The following is a 13,131-nucleotide window of genomic DNA, read 5'->3' as shown; positions in this document are numbered from 1 at the left end:
GCAGGCTGCAGCCTTCCTTTCTGCTCAGGGTGGGAGGTGTCCTCCGGGTACTGAGACTGACAGAGATGCTGCTGTGTGCCCTTCCAGGGGTTAGAGTACTGGAAAAATCCTGTTGACTCACTCAGACCAGACAACTGAAAGATCTGAGCTGAGAAACTATGTCTCAATAGGTGCTTAACCAACTTCTAGTATCCCCATGCAGAACTGAAAAGCTTCTCAGTGGAACCAATTACACTTGTTAGACTTGACAAAGTCAGTTTTTATATTGCTGAAAAAAATACCAATGGGACTTTAATTTCTTCCCACAACTATTTGTTTATGATACTAGAAAACTTCATCCAGGTTTGTTTACACCCAGCAGCTCAAGTACAGTGAGAGAGTTATCAGTAATCGGAAAAACAGCAGCAGGTTTAGCTGGGGAAGTTTTCCTCCTGTGTTTTTCAGCCTCTGTAGGGGCTAGGTGTGAACACCTTCGTGGCTGATGTTATTTGCAGTAGGACTTCAATCAGCTTCCAAAAGCTGAAGCCGAAAGGGAAGGGTCCCTTTTGGAGCTGGTCTTTCCTATGCTACTTTCAGTACAAGCATCAGAATGTGCCGTGATTGCTCTTGAAAGCAATTAACTAATCAAACCTCCAATCTTGTTTTGGTTTATCGTCACTGAGAACAAGTCGATTCTGTCCTGAGATAGCAGTTCTTTCCCAAAAAGTCAAATTTTGCTTTCATTACTACCTCCTCAGTCTGTTCTGTGCCTTTCCCACCAGTGACGAGGATGTTTGCAGGAGCAGGAAGATGCAGTTTAAGCCAAGTGTTCAGGAGCTTCTGCATCAGTGGTCACTTCTTTATACCTTGCCAGTGTAAGTCAGYGCATTGGGGATGCATGTGAGTTTGTGCAAAGGCAGCATATCTGCTGAGCAAGTCTTTGGGGTTTGGGGACAGAAACGTGGTACTCTGTAGGGAATCAGACTTTGGCCTGTGAAATGGAGCGATGGGAAAAGGTTGTTGTAAAATCCACCAGAATGCCTGTGCCTCTGTGTGGGAATTGATGTTCTGTGAGGAGCCAGATCCCTCGCTTGTAAATCAGTTCAGCTTGTAATATCTGTCAAGTGTTTGGGGACACCTGGGTATCTGATGCTGTATAAATGTCAGTTGTTATTACAGTTTCTTGTTCAGATTATTGATTTCTCCCCTGCTGTTCTCATTGGGATGGAGAGATTTGAGGTTTCTGGTAGATCAGCTAGCATGAGAAACTCTTGCTCCTCCAGCTTGTCTTGGATGCACTGTACTTGAAACCAATGTGCAAATGCAGGGCACTTGGCCTGTCTCCTGATTGGGTCTGTTTTTCCAGTTGGTGTAAACTGACTTCACAGTTGTAGCAGGGGATGATGATCTGCAAAGCGGAAGGTCTGGCTCGTATTTTTAGTTAGTATCACATACTTGCCTGGAAGCTCTCCCTGGATCAGTGTCACTGTGCCAGGTGCTTTGGAAGCGCTGCAGAACAGAGATGTCAGGGCCCAAAGAACTCGGGCAGCACTGCAATCAGAGGTGACTGCTGCTTGAATCTAACCTGCTCAATTATTTTGGTAGTATTGCCCAGGTAAGCCTTAAAACCAACGCATCCAAACCCAAATCTGCTAGCTGTACTCAAGCCAGCTGATTTTAAACCCTTATAGTATGTCAGCACCAGTTGCAGCTCTGTCCTGTAGTGCAGTGCAGACCTGCCTAGCTATGCTCAGAATTGTAAATACTGTTATATAATTTGACCAGGCTAAAGAGCAGGTTAGTGTCAGAGATGGGAGCAGAAATCATATTTCACAGCTCGTAGGCTAGTGTCTTGTCTGCTTCATTTGTACTTCATCTGTGCTTCCGAGCAGGCCATAACAAATGCTAAATGGTTCTCAAAGGCCATGTGGTTCTTTCATTCTTGGCAGGGAACTTGATATCAGTATGGGGAGGACAGGAAAGAGAAGCAATTTTCACCTAAATGTGAATGAGAGACTTTTATGGGTTTCTTCTCCCTCTCTTTGTGTGCAGTGGGAGCACGGGGCAATAAATTGGAGGATTTTATATCTTGCAAAAAAGCTGACATGGCTAAAATATCACATTATTGCAAGCTGCCATAAATGAGAGCCTTCAAAGAGCCACAGCTGGACTCTGAATGTGGAGGCAAAGTGATTACTGGAAGCCATCAGCTGGCACTGGGAAAACTGTGGGAAAGTCAGTAATTTATTAGCACTAGTTTCTGCATTATCTGGTATCCTAAAGAGATTCCCTCACTGCTCAACTAAGCAGTGCTTTCCRTTATGCTGAGCCACAGATTGTCTTCCCCGTTTATACTCCCTGCTTAAAGCGCTGCCATGTGAGCAGAGTGAGACTAGGTATAAAACATGCCAAAGGTGCTGTAATCTCAGCTCATAGCTTGTTTAAAACATTGCTGCTCTCCTCCCTTTCTGTGCTTCCAAGGAGCTATCGTGAGTCTCAAGTTATTAGTGAAAGCCAAGCAAGCTGCTTAAAGGAGCTGCAGACAGTCATTTGCTCTAGTACATCTGCGTTCCTCTAGTAAAAACCATTGCAGTGGTGAATTAAATCCCGAAAATGCAGCAATGCCCCCCATCCAGGCCACGCTGCTGTTCTGAGGAGAGGCAGGTATTGCTGTATCTTATGGCAAGAGGCTTTTTAAGTGTGCTGAGGACTCCTGCTTTTGCCCATGTTGTCTGCATCAAATTGAGGAGCCAGGGATGCCGCCTGCACAACTGCCATGTACTGACTGCTGTACCCATGCAGGTAGTCTGAGCAGGTACCAGTACATGCTGTCCAATGCAAGGGAAATGCAGAGTATTTGCACCAGCTATACGTTAGTTTGTGTGCTATTTGGCTGCTAAATTTGGGGTTGTGCTTTTTAATGCAGCCATTAATAAAGTTCTTGGTATCTACAAGTACTCTGCGAACTGATAGAAGCAGTTTAGGGATGGGAACTTCCCCAAGATAAAGATCTGAAGCAGATAAAGATAAGATCCCTGTGTGTTCAGAGCATGAGAAGAAAGTACCTGCTCTCATGGTGAAGCACATGCAGAGTCAGCTGGAAAATGCAGAAGGTGAATTAAAGAATTCAGAGAGGTTTCCCCAGGCCTGCTCTGCCCTTGGAGGTGGAGGGAGGAATGCGGGGCACTGTGTCTCGAGTGGGCAAGTCTGGGTTTGTGCTGGGGCAGGTGCCTCCTATTCGAGGAAGAAAAACTCCTGAACAGTTCAGACTGGTGAATATTACTCGGAAAATTACCTGTGCTCCGGCTGCTGCCCTTGGTGCCAGCGTGTGCTTCTAACCCTGCCTCTTGCCTTCGGTCTTCCATCCTGCTATCAGCAGATGAGAGAGCAGGGCAGGAGGCTGGAGAGAAAAAGCTTGTTAACAAAATTCAATTAAACATTTAGTATCTGTGCTGCTGTTCCTTTGTACTGAGCATACACGACAGGGTAATTGATGTCCTGAAATTAGAATCCATATGAATTAGCTTGGCGCTAATGCATCATTTCCTAATAATATAGACAAGATGTTTCAAGGAGTGATGATAAGGACAGCCCTTTCCTATATATTCTACTTTACCTGCTGGGTAATTATCTAGTTATATTCTACTAGTGAAAGAGAAGAGTTTCTATTTCTTTCCCCAGCCCCCAATGTAATGGAACAAGAGCTGTTTGGAGGCTGTCATGTAAAACAAGGACCTGAAATTGGTGACACAGGGACTTCTATGCTGATACCACAGTGTTCACCAGTGAGATGCACAGTTGGTTTGGAAACAGTGGTGGTGTTTTGTGTGGCAGCTTCGTGCGGAGATTTGGGGTCATAAATGCGGGTGTTGCTTTCTCTTGTTTTGGGAGTAAGAAACTTCTCACTTGTCGTGAGCATAAGTGTGAGAGCATAGGTGAGCATAGGAGAGAGCATAAGTGTGTGTAGCTGCTATGGGACCGCTCCCTTTGCTGATGCTCCCATGTGTTAGCTTGTGCAATTACTCATACCTTAAATAGATGGCTTTAAATTTCCTTGTTAAGTGGTGTGTTTGCTTCCAAAATTCCTTAGAAAAGTCTCCTTSCTCTCCTGTGCTTTGCACAGCACTAAGCATAGGGCTGATAACTAGCTGTGAAATGCTCTGTGTTCTTGCTCTGCCTGTGTTCTGCCCTGTGCTGCTCTGTGACATGAGGTCTCTCCTTGCCTGTGCAGAAGATCTTGTGTAATTTTGGAGGCAGTGTTTTTGTATAAAGTTAAGGCGGTGCTTAAATGCTTTCCTGGATGGAGCCTCCTTGTGCTCTAACAGTAGGTAAAGAGCAGCTTCATGTGAAATTCTGCTCTGGTTTCCTGCATCGTGGCTCTTCCACATGCATTTCCAGAAGGTTTCTTGTTGCATTTCTGTTTAACTCTCGCATGCCAGTCGTGAGCTGCAGTCGTGCTGGTGCATCTTATATTACACAGCCAATTTATTGCTTCCTGGAGATGAAATACACATTATCCAGATATTCGGATGGTGGGCAGGGGAGGGAACAGAATTCCCAAATGCATGAGCGCCTGCAAGGGGAGCTGGGGGGAAACGGCTCGCGGGAGCCTTCCTCAATTGCTTAACCTCATGCCCTCTCAGCAGCGATGGAGTGAGAAATGAGGCCCCCGGCGCTGTGACCTTGCTGGGGGTTGTTGTTGTCACCACCTTGAGTGCAGTAAGAGGGGAGAAAAAACCTCCTGCCTGTCAGGCGCTGTTTAAGTGCCTGGTGTCACCGTGCTGTGTGACAGCAGTGACAACTGCTGGACAGCCTGTTGACACCATTAATAAAACCTCCTAGATAGACCTTGAGCTTACTCTGCCCTCATCAGAGCAAAACTCGCTTATTTATACTTCRTATTTTTTCTTTAGTATCTTAGTTTTGTATTTGTATAACCTTTTTARACCATTTAGTAGGTTTTTTTTGCTGTAATTGCAGTGCATCTCGTTTCGCCCTGGGAGAGAAGGGTCCTGTTGTCCCAGCCACGGGCACGCAGAGCATCGCAGCCTTATGCTCCGAGCACGTCGTCCAGGCAAAGGGAAAGCTGCAGTCGGAAGCAGACCGGGAATTTTCCAAAGTTGCAAAGAAGGTGCACAGCAGAGCTGRGACTTCAGAATAAGAAATGAGTGTTGGTGCTGTGAATTCAGATGAAATATGAATGTGTTTAGKCAGTAATTGATGCCCTGTGTAGCCTGTTGTTGCGTACGATGGGAGGGATGAATCCTATGTTTTTTAGCTGTTTTACAAGACATGGTCCATCCATAGTGATGGTGAAGGAAAGCTTGTTGGCAAGGTGTTTCAGGACAAGGACTTAATTACTTATCAATTTATAAATTGAAAAGACTTCTTTTTTATATAAAACCTCGGGTAGTTTTAGGTGGCTGAAATATAAAAACAGCAAGAGAAAAAAAGCATTGAACCCAGTTGTAGCCAGAGAAGGATGACTGCACAAGTAACGGGATAGTTTAGCTTCTGGAGATGAGGATTAGTTGAGAACACAGATATAGAGATGGCCTGTTGGGGTGGTTGTGGATGTGTTGTGAGCCATGTGAACACCTCCTGTTGCTCTTGCTCAGCAATATATTCTGTGTAATTGCTTCTGAAACAGGCGTAGCAGAGAAGGGATGTGAATCCTGAGACTGATAAACCCTAACTGTGCTGTCAGAAGAGTTCAATTGCATCGCTACTCCTGGAATATCAGGGTTCACGTGCTCCTCTCTTTCTGTGATGTTATTTATTGATGTAATCTGAAGAGAGGACGACTCAGGTAATAATTCGTCCCGTGAAGCTTCTTAGTGCAGCTGAGATGAATTATCATCCTTCAATAGCCATTGGTTATTGGTCAGATATTTCAGTCCAATCTCTTGAACTAAAAGCAATGGCAGAGTTGCACCTTTTGGCTTTCCCAGGAGCAGTGTAGAGCACTGTGGCTTTCTGAAGCCTGTCTTTGCAGGCCAGGCTCACTGCTGTTCATCTCGGGAGGATCAGAAGCAAAYAGTACGAGAGATGCTCTGTACTGAATGCTTAAAGGATGGCAGTAATTAAGAGATTGCTGTTTCTGCTGCTTGCACATGGGGCTGCCAGACAGAGCTGGCTCCAGTCAGCATCTTCCCATCAGCTCCACGCCCTTATCTTGGATTTCTAATGACATTGTGCCCATTCCTTTGCGTGCAATGGTCCACTTTAGCCAGGCAAAAGGGTTATCATTCTTGTGCTATTACTGATGACAGCATGAGATTTTTGGCCACCTGAAAATACTGTTTAGCTGATCACTTTGTAAGTTATTGGATTATGGTCAATTAAGGAGTTCCTCTTTTCTTTCCCCAGCAGATAAAAATGCATTTCCTTGCAGCTCATCTGAATGTAAAAATCAAATCCTGTTTGTGTGGTGTGAGCTAAGCATGAACTGACATGGGAAAGGTTAGATGAGAACAGTTGCTGCAAATGCCAAGTTTTGAAGCTGTTTTTTTTTCTTCTTTGAGGGCCTCATGTGAACACATTGAAAACCTTTAGTGCCTTTGGCTCCAGCTACAGAGGTATCTGCAAAGGAGCTGGTTCTTGGTGTCACTTGTGGGAAAACTGGTTTGGCAACATCACTATCAGCTCTTCCTGCAGAAAATGGAGCTTAAGCAGCAGGGCAGTGGAGAGCCTCTGCATGCTGAAGTCCCTCTGTGGAATCCCTTTTTGCAGGGATAAGGGGTGGTGAGGAGATAATTAATTGCGCAGTGTAAATTCCACCTGCCRTGCAGAGCGCCTAATGCCGGGGCACTGCAAATTCTTATACCTCTACAATTCTCTTTGCTTTCTTATCATCAGTATTTAATATTAGAACCGTCAAATGAGAATTTTATTCTTTTTACCTCCCCCTACTTGTTTCCACACTTGGATTAAAGGATTTTTTTTAAAATAAATAAAAATTTAAATTACATTTTATTTTCTTACCAGCTGCTAATTCCCTGAGACAGATTGGGAGATCAATTATCACAGCAGTGAATGAATCTAATTTTTCAATATAATTTACGGTAATTCCATATTCTCTGCCCAAGAAGCAAATAGCGCTGGCGTTTTTCCAAGCAGAGAGCTTAGAGAGAACAGCAGAGAGCCTCATACAGCAGCACGGTTTGGAGCACAACAAGCAAGACTCCCAGCTCCTCCTGCATCTTTATTGTTTTGTTTATTTTATGCCACCGAGGGATGCGAGCCTGCAGTGCGGCCRGGGGTTAACACGTGTTAAATGAGGGCGGTTGAAGGGGGCAGGATAGCAGGTCTGGCTGAGGAGCCGCTTCCATTGCCGAGTTRTTCTGGGAAGCTGCTCTGGTTTGGGTACCTGCGGTGGTGGCTTAGCCCCTGGGCAGACTGAGASCGCATTATCAGAGCACAGCCCCATGCGGGAGTCACCCTGGGCCCTGACTTGTGCTGTGGGTGGTCACAGGGCTTGGTGGCAGCTCTGTGACCTGCGCTTGCTCYGGATGTACGTCCCAGTGTCGTGGAGTCGTTGCTGGGCACTTTCTGCCTCGTTTGGAGGAGGGAACTGAAGCAGGAGAGCTCCTTACCAGAGGCCTGACTTGGCTTGCCAGCCTTGCTGCACCCAGTGTCAGGAAAAGCTTTATCCTGATTGCAAAATCCCAGGAAAACTTTAAATATACCCATTCARTCTTTACTGGTAGCACTTCCTGGATGGCAGTCAGGTCAGAGCAGTTTGCCCGGAGGTTGAAGCTGGAGGTCCTCATCTTTGTTCCACACTCCAAGCACTTTCCAAGCCCTCATGCCATCTCTTGCGGGGTGCTCTTTAGCATGCGCTCCAAATGTTTGTAAATAATTAAAACCAATGGCATGTGTAAGGTCTGGGGGGAGACACAAAGGAGACTGCAATGCTTGTTCTGTTCACTTAAAAATTCAGTARCTAAATCTCACTTTAGATCTACCAGAAATACAAATAGTGCAATTAATTGGCAGTAATTTAGAAGCCCTCCATTTCAAAAGCCCTGGGATGTAGAGATGGGAAACAATCTATTAATGTTAGTAGTGCTTTGGCACGTGGTTCAAGATGCAAACAAGTTGGGGAGAGGTTTTGCTTACTGCTCTCACATGTTATTTGTGACTCAGAATAGTGACAATTTCTCTATGTTGTGTTGCAAATTCTTTCCTAAAGCTGACTGGATTGATAATTTTTTTCCTCCCTCATTTTCCCTAATACTAATGAAGGGGAGTTAAGGGAAGGATGGGCAGAATGGCCCTTGAATCTAGAAACTAGTTAAACTGTGGCACAAACACTTGGAGCCTGGGGGAGCACAGTGCCTGGAAGAGGCTACTTGACAAGTCACAGGGCTTTTTTTCTTGTTCACTGAGCAACTGCAGTTCTGTCTGTCCTTTCCCCCCTATCTGTTTATACAAKCTCAATTGTCTTTTGCACTGACTGTTACTTCCGAGCAGCTAGCTGCTGGTTTTAACTAATGATATTGTTCCTTTAGTTCAGCTCTGACTTGAACCCTGGAGGACCTTCTGTTGAATCTGACCTAAGAGCATCCAAGCGAGTCAAYGGCTTGACCAGGGAAAGTGATAGAGGAGAAGACGCATTCGTAATTCCTGGAGCAGCCCAGCATTCAGCACCCTTCTACCTGCTGTGTTGTAAGCTAGAAYGTTAAAGCCTGTGAGGGCTCCCTGGTGTTGGCTAATTTGGTGTAGAAGCAGCATCCTCCCATGGTTAGAGTTGCAAAGGTCATGGAGAATAGAGATATTTGGAGAAAACAGAAAGCGTTCTCACAAGGTAACTATTGATTATTGAATGAATTGATAAAGACAAGGCAGCAGAATGACACGTTGAAACTCCTTGGGGCTGAGCRGACCATTCTTCCTCAGTGCAGGCATCTACCAGGCATCGGAGGAGGACAACGGACGTGTTGCATGGAAATCTGCAGTGATCCCTGCTCACCCAGGCTTGGAAGTTGTTTCCAGAACAGCATTTCTGCATGTGGTCACACTGCATCAAAAGGCTGCTTGTTGTAAGGGCAAAGAAAAACCCTTTYGAGCTTTGTCATTAACAGTTGTGAGTATGAAAAGCTATTTCTCATCCCTGTGTTGAGCTATGAGCCCAGTCATAAAGGCTTGGATAAGGAGCTGAGTTATTGGTGTGACAGTATTGCTAGGGCTCTACAGAGTGACAAACTTGCCTTTTTCTCTTCCAGCTGTTACCCYTTAACCTTGTTCTGGCTATTACTTCAACTATGCACTGCAGGGGTTTTGAGCACCAATTTGGATGACACTAAATCGTGGACAGCAATTCTGTGTCATTGGAACAGCCTCCATGGAACCATAAACCACAAGTGTTCCTGATCTAAAATGTATTATAAAATGTGGGTACCAGCAGCCCACTCTTGTACAGAGGTAAGACCAAACTTGTCACTCCATCAAAGCTGCTTTGACTCACCTTGTCTGCTGTTTGAGAACAGTGTGAATAAGGATACTTTCTCCCACATACTTCTGTCTTGTAAGAATGCTGCGTACCTGCTCAGAAAAGCAAAATATTATAATATTTTAGTGGGGGTGGGAATGAAAGGCATGTTTATTTAGGTTTATATAAATGAGCATTTCCCTTGTAAGCTGTAAGAGAAGTTATGAGCAGGCACTGGCTTAAGTGGAAATTTAGAAGGTGGCTGGGGTGACTGCTTGTACCCGAGGTCCCGTGGGAGAGGTGCAGCTCTGGGTGGCTGCCTGCCTGCTGGGAGGAGCTGTGCTTGGAGTGCCCCTGTGCTGAGCATCGCTGCTGTGTCGAGGCACATTGGGTGCTTTGCGAGGATGGGTTTCCAGGAGCTGGTTGCAGTTTGCTGCTTGGGGAGTTTCCATAGTGGTGGGACCCCAACTGCAGGCACTACCTTGTTCTTAACAAATCTGGCCCAACTCTTTTGTTCTCTAGGTCTGGCAACTGGAAAGCTACACAGTTTTAGCAGGACAGAGGTTGACAAACTTGGATCTATTTTAGCAGGACAAAAGCTTTCCCTTTTGTTTTCCTCTTCCCCCTTTCCTTTAACCCAGTTTAATGATCAGCCCTGTTTGCCACTGTGCCCCCTGGCACACACAAAAGCTGGCTGCAGCAAATTTGAGAGAGGAACCAAATCGTTACACTCGAGGATTCTTTTAAGATCTTGAGGAAAACAGAAGGCCAAATGAGCATTAATTTACTTAGGCTTCTCTCCTGTAATGCAAGTAAATGAAGATAATGAAATTGAAATGGGCTGCTGCGTTGGCTGAAGTGTGTAGTTTGCCTGGTGCGTGACACCTCCCATCTGAGTTTCAGCTAGAGCTGTGAGGGCAATGCCCAAAARGACATAGCTAATGTTTAATTACGGGAGAGTTTTACTGCATTGGCCTATCCCGGAATTGTCTGCAATGTTTGAAGTTTGGCCTAAGACAGCAAGAGGAGGATCTTTTGGAATCTGGCCCCAGGCAAAGCACATCCTTTGATGTGATAGTGGTGGCCAGTAACTCTCATGCATAATCCACTATGTGTTCGTGCTGCCTGAGCCAATTTCCGTGTTGCTGTTTGAAACTGATTTTAGTTGAGGGGTAGGAACTGTTGCAAAAAAACACTAGGAGTCTAAAGATACAGTTAACACGTAGCTAATGGAAATTGCTGTTATAGTTTGTGTAAGTGCTAATTGCATCCCTGTTCCTTGCAAACTGCAATCACTTCATTGCTTTTGTGGTGTGGGTTTCTTTTTTTTGAAAGACTTTGCTGAAGCCTCCTTAATGAGGCAGGCACAGAGAATGATATGGAGAGGGAGAGAGATTATGGATGGAAATTTCTTCTGGAAGCACCATGTCGTTTTTCCTTTGATTTCCTCCATAGCTAACTTTCTATTTACAAGGAGAAGCTGAAATTGGTTTCACTGAGAAAGCGCTGCGTTTCAAACTGACCTCTGAAAATGGTGTCTTCTGCTGCACGCCAGAGCTGTGGGAAAGTCTTAGCAGGGGTTGGACACTTTCCCTCTGATTCCCGTGRGGCTTCTCTGCCTGGAATCCCCTTTGTTTGAGCCTCAGAGTCAAAACTAGCCAAATGTTGCTGTTTTTTTTTTCTACCATGTTAATTTGTGATTCCAGCAGATTCTTGGTTTACTTTATTCCTTTGATGTCTTGGTTTGTTCGATATTTGTCATTCCTGAGCATTCAATAACCTTCTGGTGAACTGGTTTGAACCCGCAGCTACATAGTGATCTGTAAAACAAGGTGAGGGGGGAGATTGGGTGAAAATGTGGCCTCTGGCCTGGCAGAGGTTGCCCTGATGTTGCTGGTGGTGCTTGGTAGCAGCTGATAATGTAGCTGGGTTTCTCCCCTGCCTTATATTTGCAATTAGTATTTTATTAAACCATTTAGAGTAGAAAGTGCACGTTAGCTCACTAGGGGACCGTGCCAAAAATCAACCCACATAATCCTTTCTTAGGAGTGAAGTGAAAGAATAGATCATGTCAAAGGGGAGTTCTGCAGACAATACTGGGCACTCTCATCATTGTTAAATGTAGAAGGTGTAGCACAATAGAGCTGTTCTCCCCCAGATGAGAGCCTCTGTCACCAACTGGATGAGGAATGCATATTACAAATACTATCAGGTAGCAAGGTGCTCGCTCTTTTGCAAAGCTTGCTGCATTGCCTGCACTGTGCCAAGGGACACTTCTGATAGCATCAACCACAGGGAGCTTCAACAAGTGCCCCCTAAAAGCTGGGGAGGATTTTGCCATTTTTCTGAGCAACACGAATTCTAGTAGCTGAGTGCAGTGGATGTCTGGGGGGCTGTGCCATAAAGGGACCCCTGGTAAGGGGGGCACGTGTGTGTGTATAACTGCATTCCCAAGCTCTTTGCTGGGATGCAGCCTGGGCTGCACTTTGGCAGAGAAGAGCTGAAGGGAGATGCCTGAAAATTCCAGGGGCTCTGGGGTAGGGTGCAGTCCTAGAGCCAGTTCCTCCCCACGTGGTGCTGCTTTGCATCCCTGCAGCGAGCAGCTCAAGGCCAGGCTTGGTTTATTGACATAAACCTTCTGTGCTCTGTTGTGAGGGCTGCGGGAGCCCGGAGCTACTGCAAAAATGATGCGACTGGATGTGTGCTGGAAGTGGCCCTTGGTGCCATTAATTACAATATGTGCAGGCTCCTTCTCAATTCTTTGCACATGCAGCCGGCGAAGGGGGAGTGCTGACAGTGACCCTGTGGGCAGCGGTTGAACTCAGCAGCCACATAAAAAGCCTTTTATTTTCCCTTCAAAATGTAGTGCTGCAATAAAAAGAAAAAAATTGTGTTTAATAAATGAGAAGCAAATGAGGTTGTTGCCAGGGAAGGGTGCTCATCACAGAGGTTGTTCCCATTTTGTACCTTTTATTTATTTCTTCTTTTGTTTTGTTGCTATTAAGGGAGATATTTCAAATAAACTGCAGAAGCAAATCCTCCCCCATCTTTACTGAACCCTGCACAGAAAGTGGAACTGTTCGAGCTACTGTGGCACTATAATTTTAGCTAATCCACTCAGGATTGCACTAAGGTCCTTAACAGCTTTAACAAAATAATAAAAAGTAAAAAAACCTTGTGAGCTGTCTGCAAGAGGACAGCACATAGTTAAGAATTAAATCTTAGCTGAAGCTCTCAAATAATAGCCCATGGAATGAATAAGTGCATGGCCTCATTCTTTATGGTCCTGAGACTTCTTAGCACCATTTCAAATCAAGCATTCAGTCCGTTCAAAAGCTTCTCCAGCACTTCACTTCCTACAAAATTGGATGCATGTTCCTTTACATGGTATGAAAGAAACGAGTGCTGCTTGCTCCTCGTGCAGCAAAAGCCATTTCCACCCCTGGCCAGCTCAACTGGACACAAAGCAGAGACAGCAGCGGCAGGCGCACGGCGCAGGGCAGCAGCTTCGGCCACGGGCCTTGATCGATTGCAATCGATTCTTCTAGAATGATGCTAAATAAACTCCTGCGTTTTCCAAGCTTTCTGCGCAAAGCTTATYGTGCAGTTGTGGGACATTTATGCCAAATTTATGTGGAAGCAGTAGGTTAGATTATCCGCAAATGATGTCAACAAAATGTTTTCGAAGAGTGTTTAATTTTTGAACAGGAATGTGCTTT

General features: G+C 45.2%; 1 long non-coding RNA gene across 1 annotated transcript; it reads left to right on the top strand.

Annotated features, from left to right (window-relative positions):
• Positions 1-4,977: 4,977 nt before the first annotated feature.
• LOC112950926 lies at positions 4,978-5,712 on the top strand. The gene is made up of 2 exons (XR_003250095.1): positions 4,978-5,110; positions 5,630-5,712. It is a non-coding gene; the product is annotated as an uncharacterized LOC112950926 (long non-coding RNA).
• Positions 5,713-13,131: the final 7,419 nt, after the last annotated feature.

Source organism: Nothoprocta perdicaria, unplaced genomic scaffold (assembly GCF_003342845.1).
Source record: "Nothoprocta perdicaria isolate Ctin4 unplaced genomic scaffold, notPer1 scaffold_33, whole genome shotgun sequence".
NCBI lineage: Eukaryota > Metazoa > Chordata > Aves > Tinamiformes > Tinamidae > Nothoprocta > Nothoprocta perdicaria.
Note: the sequence above shows the minus strand (reverse complement) of the source record. Positions and strands in the feature narration are given on the sequence as shown.